Raw genomic sequence first — 7555 nt, forward strand, 5'->3', positions numbered from 1 at the left:
CCCCATGTATTAAAAGGCAGACAGAAAGCTTCTCAACTTGCGAACTAACAACTATAAATTAACACAAAGAAAGGGATCCACATAGAGTAATACTTTAAATCACATTCCCCTGTAATTGATGGATAGTAGTGGTTACTGAGAAAAGATGGAGAGTTCTCAGCATCTTTTTGCCAAGGAGTCATCTGGAAGCACTTAGGGATCAAGGGATCATTTAGAGATTCTGGCTGGACAGGCAATCTATACTGATGCCTTACAGTGAGGTCAGTGAAGCTCTAGAGCCAATAATTTTGCAGTCACAGACCTTCTTTGGACTCTTTAAACTACTTTCTAAGGTCCATTTTTTGCCATCTAGTAGTTCCAGTCAGTTTTGGGCATCTTTGTTGGAATGAGTCAGTTTAATTTTTCATGCCATCTGATTGCTGTTTTAAATGTACTGTTTACTATTCTTTCATTGTATGTATGTATACCTAACACACCAGAACTTATATTATATAATATAACCTCTTATTTCCTGTTACAATGATGTCTCTCACACCATATAAATCACATGTGGTTCCACATTTGTTTTGCAATTAGGTAAATAATGATAACTATTGATGATAGTGATGATAACTTTGCATATTCACATCAATCGAAACTCATTAGTTTTCACCTCAATTTTGATACAAAGAACTTTAAAGGGACAGTCAAGTCCAAAAAAACCTTTCATGATTTAAATAGGGCATGCAATTTTAAACAACTTCCCAATTTACTTTTATCACCAATTTTGCTTTTTTCTCTTGGTATTCTTAGTTGAAAGCTAAAACTAGGAGGTTCATATGCTAATTTCTTAGACCTTGAAGACTGCCTCTAATCTGAATGCATTTTGACCACTAGAGGGCATTTGTTCACATGTTTCATATAGATAACATTGAGCTCAGGCACGTAAAGTGACCTAGGACTGAGCACTGATTGGCTAAACTGCATGTCTGTCAAAAGAACTGAAATAAGGGGGCAGTCAGCAGAAGCTTAGATACAAGATAATTACAGAGGTAAAAAGTATATTAATATAACTGTGTTGGTTGTGCAAAACTGGGGAACGAGTAATAAAGGGATTATCTTTCTTTTTAAACAACAAAAATTCTGGTGTTGACTGTCCCTTTAAGTGTGTTTTTTTTTTTTTAGTGGTGGGTTTGGGGTGTTAGAAAAAAAAAACGGCACTGAAAAGTTCCTTTACATTGCGGTCTATATGTGGCTGTGTTATTTTTTTAAATATATATACGTATATGCTTATATACATATACTGTATATGTATGTGTTAATGTGTGTATATAGACATATAAACACATAAATATATGTGTATATAAGCATATACATTTATATTTAGATTTGCGGCCCCTCGTCGCACGACTTAACCCCTTTGCTGCGCTATTTCTCATGCTGTGTCTTACGGCATTAGAACGAGGCTCCCATTGGAGTCTATGGAACTCGCTCATGTTTGCATTGCACCTCACTTGTAATACCAGCAAACATTTGCATTCACCGGTATTACTCAGTTGAGCTCAAATATCTATTTCACGTAAGTGATATTTTGCACTCAACTTGTAATCTGGCTCTTAGTGGTTATTGTTTTGGCTCTTTAACATTCAGATGCTGGATATCAAGTACATCAACAACTGAACATTGGAAACTGATGCCCATAAATATGTTTTGAAGTTTAGGATAACCTCTATTTGGATGCTAAGATTCAAACATTAGAATAACACATTCTATACCCAAATGTTATATTTGATATTAAATAATACATTTCATAAATGGTAAATTAAAAATATTCAACATACATTGAAAATAAAGAAAAGTAGCCAATATGCTATTTTGTTTTCAAATATGCTGAACCCTTTATCTTTCTACTAAAAAATCAGAAATATCTTATATAGTGCTCTGAATTCCAGTTAAAAAAAATGAGAAATACTTTATGACTAAAGCATTTTTAAATAGTATTTTACACTGAAAAAACATAAATGTAGTCTACTAGTTTTTGTTTTAGAAAAGGAATTGATGCGCACTGTCGGACCATAAAACATTTTGGCTGCAAAATTTACAAAGGATAAAAAAAAATCATGTTGTTGTTTGGCATGCGCCGTATTAAAATTTCTATAAAACCCCATTGTTGCATTCTGATTGTTTTTTATGCCATTTAAAGGATACACACCGAAAAAAATATTTTATCTGAAAAGTGCAATGTCTACTGAAAAACTGCACTGTATGACTTGTCTGGCTAAGTTAAAGAAAGACTAGCGATATTGATGTTTAAATGCAAAGATTGCTAACTTTTAATAACAGCCAGATCTCAGGGGGGAGAAAAGGCTCACTACTCACCTTGACAAGATGGGAGGTGTGTGACTTGAATGCCAGATCTAATTACAACACTCTATATGAAATACACTGTTCATGATAAGCATTTTGCAGTAACTATTAATTAGTCTGGCTTGCTATCTCTACAAATCACAACAATCAGTTGCCCTCATTAATCATTTCCACAATCTGAAATTGATATAAAGTTTTAAAATTATTGATAATAAAAAAAGAAATCAATAACCCGCATCCTAATCCATCAAAAGCACCATGCAAACATATAGTAACGTAAAGTAAAAATGTGTAAAGGGACATTGCAGACTAAATTGAACTGCACACATTAGTGCAACATTTTGAATAGAAGCATTTTTGCAATAAACTTGTACCAGCAACAAGGCTTCTATCTAGATATGCTCTGTTCACCAGCATTTTAAGCAGAAAATGTGCTCATAGAGGCAGTTGTACCTTTTGTCACATGGCCAATGAGTTTACATGATGCAAGCTGACACTGATTCTCTGAGCAGACACACTGTGCTGGTGTAGTTATTAGTGTAGGGAGCATACCTAGGTATTCTTCATGTGTACCGGTACATAGTAGTGATAATATCTAACATCACTTTTATAATAATAATAAATGGACATAATCATGTTGTACTAATTGAATATTAATGTTGTATACAGAGCTCCTACGTGGAAGTCATTATTGGCTCCACTTTTACTTTCAACTATAATCAACATCGCGTTAGTTATATTCTTGTAGATAGATGTTGAAAGATCAAGAGCTCAAAGCTAAAGATTGCAAGACTTGATTAGTACTTTTATATTATGTTTTAGAATCTCTATGCCATCTGCTAATATAGATGATTTACATACAGACTTTTTTCATGCATTACAGTTTTGATGATTTTTTAAAGTAGAAATGAAACTTTCATGAATCAGATAGAACATGTATTTTTAAACAACTTTACAATTTACTCACCTAATAAATTTTTGTTCAGAACAGCCAATAGAATGCGAGTTCAATACGATTGGCTGTTTGGATCAGCCAATCGGATTGAACTTCAATCTGATTGGCTGATTGCATCAGCCAATCAGCTTTTTTCTACCTTAATTCTGATTGGCTGATAGAATTCTATCAGCCAATCGGAATTGAATGGACGCCATCTTGGATGACGTCCCTTAAAGGAACCCTCATTCGTCGTTAGTCCATCGGTAGAAGAGGATGGCTCCGCGTCGGCTCCTTTAAAGATAGCTCTGCTCCGCTCCGGATGGATGAAGATTGAAGACGCTGCCTGAATGAACACTTCTACCGGATGGAGGACCTCTTCTTGCCCCGCTTGGATGAAGACTTCTACCGGATGATGGACCTCCTCTGCGCACCTTGGATGAAGAATTCGGCTCGGCTGAGTGAAGACGACTCAAGGTAGGGAGATCTTCAGGGGGTTAGCAATAGGTTTTTTTAAGGGGGGTTTGGGTGGGTTAGAGTAGGGGTATGTGGGTGGTGGGTTGTAATGTTGGGGGGGTATTGTATTTTTATTTTCATGCAGAAGAGCTGATTACTTTTGTATTTTAGAATAGGGTAGGGAATTTCTTATTTTGGGGGGCTTTTTTATTTTATTAGGGGGCTTAGATTAGGTGTAATTAGTTTAAACTGCTTGTAATTCTTTTTTATTTTTTGTAATTTAGTGGGGGGTTTTTTGTATTATAGAATAGTTTATTTTATTGTATTTCATTTTATGTAATTGTAGGTAATTTATTTAATTAATTTAATGATAGTGTAGTGTTAGGTTTAATTGTAACTTAGGTTAGGATTTATTTTACAGGTAATTTTGTACTTAGTTTAACTAGGTAGCTATTAAATAGTTATTAACTATTTAATAGCTATTGTACCTAGTTAAAGTAAATACAAAGTTGCCTGTAAAATAAATATAAATCCTAAAATAGCTACAATGTAACTATTAGTTATATTGTAGCTATATTAGAGTTTATTTTATAGGTAAGTATTTAGTTTTAAATAGGAATAATTTAGTTAATTTAGGAATATTATTTCGTTTGATTTAAATTATATTTAACTTAGGGGGGTGTTAGGGTTAGGGTTAGAGTTAGGTTTAGGGGTTAATACATTTTTTATAGTGGCGGCGAGGTCCGGTCGGCAGATTAGGGGTTAATAAGTGTAGTTAGGTAGCGGCGACGTTGGGGGGGCAGATTAGGGGTTAATAAATATAATATAGGTGTCGGCGGTGTTAGGGGCAGCAGATTAGGGGTTCATAGGGATAATGTAGGTGGCGGCGGTGTCCGGTCGGCAGATTAGGGGTTAAAACATTTTATTACAGTGGCAGCGATGTGGGGGGGCCTCGGTTTAGGGGTACATAGGTAGTTTATGGGTGCTAGTGTACTTTAGAGCACAGTAGTTAAGAGCTTTATATTCCGGCGTTAGCCCATAAAGCTCTTAACTACTGACTTTTTTTTGCGGTTGGATTCTTGTCGGTAGAGGCTCTACCGCTCACTTCTCCCAAGACTCCAAATACCAGCGTTAGGCAGATCCCATTGAAAAGATAGGATACGCAATTGGCGTAAGGGGATCTGTGGTAGCCTGGAATCGTGGTAGGGCAGTTAGCGGTAGACCTGTACCTGCCTGACTCTAAATACCAGCGGGCAGCCAAAAGCAGCATTAGGACCCCTTAACGCTGCTTTTGACGGCTAACGCAGAACTCTAAATCTAGGTGTAAGTACAGGGAGTGCAGAATTATTAGGCAAATGAGTATTTTGACCACATCATCCTCTTTATGCATGTTGTCTTACTCCAAGCTGTATAGGCTCGAAAGCCTACTACCAATTAAGCATATTAGGTGATGTGCATCTCTGTAATGAGAAGGGGTGTGGTCTAATGACATCAACACCCTATATCAGGTGTGCATAATTATTAGGCAACTTCCTTTCCTTTGGCAAAATGGGCCAAAAGAAGGACTTGACAGGCTCAGAAAAGTCAAAAATAGTGAGATATCTTGCAGAGGGATGCAGCACTCTTAAAATTGCAAAGCTTCTGAAGCGTGATCATTGAACAATCAAGCGTTTCATTCAAAATAGTCAACAGGGTTGCAAGAAGCATGTGGAAAAACCAAGGCGCAAAATAACTGCCCATGAACTGAGAAAAGTCAAGCGTGCAGCTGCCAAGATGCCACTTGCCACCAGTTTGGCCATATTTCAGAGCTGCAACATCACTGGAGTGCCCAAAAGCACAAGGTGTGCAATACTCAGAGACATGGCCAAGGTAAGAAAGGCTGAAAGACGACCACCACTGAACAAGACACACAAGCTGAAACGTCAAGACTGGGCCAAGAAATATCTCAAGACTGATTTTTCTAAGGTTTTATGGACTGATGAATGGGAGTGAGTCTTGATGGGCCAGATGGATGGGCCTGTGGCTGGATTGGTAAAGGGCAGAGAGCTCCAGTCTGACTCAGACGCCAGCAAGGTGGAGGTGGAGTACTGGTTTGGGCTGGTATCATCAAAGATGAGCTTGTGGGGACTTTTCGGGTTGAGGATGGAGTCAAGCTCAACTCCCAGTCCTACTGACAGTTTCTGGAAGACACCTTCTTCAAGCAGTGGTACAGGAAGAAGTCTGCATCCTTCAAGAAAAACATGATTTTCATGCAGGACAATGCTCCATCACATGCGTCCAAGTACTCCACAGCGTGGCTGGCAAGAAAGGGTATAAAAGAAGAAAATCTAATGACATGGCCTCCTTGTTCACCTGATCTGAACCCCATTGAGAACCTGTGGTCCATCATCAAATGTGAGATTTACAAGGAGGGAAAACAGTACACCTCTCTGAACAGTGTCTGGGAGGCTGTGGTTGCTGCTGCACGCAATGTTGATGGTGAACAGATCAAAACACTGACAGAATCCATGGATGGCAGGCTTTTGAGTGTCCTTGCAAAGAAAGGTGGCTATATTGGTCACTGATTTGTTTTTGTTTTGTTTTTGAATGTCAGAAATGTATATTTGTGAATGTTGAGATGTTATATTGGTTTCACTGGTAAAAATAAATCATTGAAATAGGTATATATTTGTTTTTTGTTAAGTTGCCTAATAATTATGTACAGTAATAGTCACCTGCACACACAGATATCCCCCTAAAATATATATAACTAAAAACAAACTAAAAACTACTTCCAAAACTATTCAGCTTTGATATTAATGAGATTTTTGGGTTCATTGAGAACATGGTTGTTGTTCAATAATAAAATTAATCCTCAAAAATACAACTTGCCTAATAATTCTGCACTCCCTGTATTTACAATGGGTAGTTTTGATACCGTAAGGGTTTGATTTGTTTACTTCCGGGTGACACTAGTGGGAAACCGGATGTGATGTATTGTTGGCGCCTTTTTTGAACAGGAAGTAGGAGGTTACTGTGTATTAGTTTACTTATTTAAACTTGTGTGTTACTGTACACTTTATGTTCTGAGGAAGGGGAGGTTTACTCCCCGAAACGTCAATAAATTTGACTCACTTTGAAGAAATCCTGTTTGTTTGCTGTTATTGCGAAGCTATTATATTTACACAGAACATTCAGGTGGTTGGCCTTAGGAGGGCGGATTCACATCAAGTGTGGCTATATATATATATATATATATATATATATATATATATTTTTATATATATATATATATATATATATATATATATATATATAAATATATATATATCAGTGTAACATTTGGTGCAACTTTTTATTTAGCCCTAACCCTTTACACGAGAACCTCAGTCGATCTAACACAATGAGCCCAAATTTAGTTTGCGTTTACTTTCAACTTGTAATATGCGCACATGATGGCAAAGGTGCAATATTTTAATATCATGTGCGTGCCACTTGTAATTTAGGTGAAATGCTTGTGCAATATTAAATTCAGATAGCGTATTATGTCCGCCTTCAGCAATGTCCAGTGGACATGATTCCCTACAGCAAATCAACTGATACAGTATATGGAGCCCCTGGGGTTTTAAGGGATTAAATGCTTACCGGATCCTTCTTCACAGAGGAGAGGATTTAACATAACTTAATTAAATAACTATGTACATGAGAATGTAGTGCGAAATAACCACAGACAAACTTTTTATGGGAAAAATTTTGTGACCGTCACAGGCCATAAAATTTTATTAACCTAACAAACTAGATAGAACTGATAGAACTGAAAATATATATGGCGGCATAGAG

The sequence above is a fragment of the Bombina bombina genome, chromosome 3 (assembly GCF_027579735.1).
Source record: "Bombina bombina isolate aBomBom1 chromosome 3, aBomBom1.pri, whole genome shotgun sequence".
In the NCBI taxonomy this organism is placed as follows: domain Eukaryota; kingdom Metazoa; phylum Chordata; class Amphibia; order Anura; family Bombinatoridae; genus Bombina; species Bombina bombina.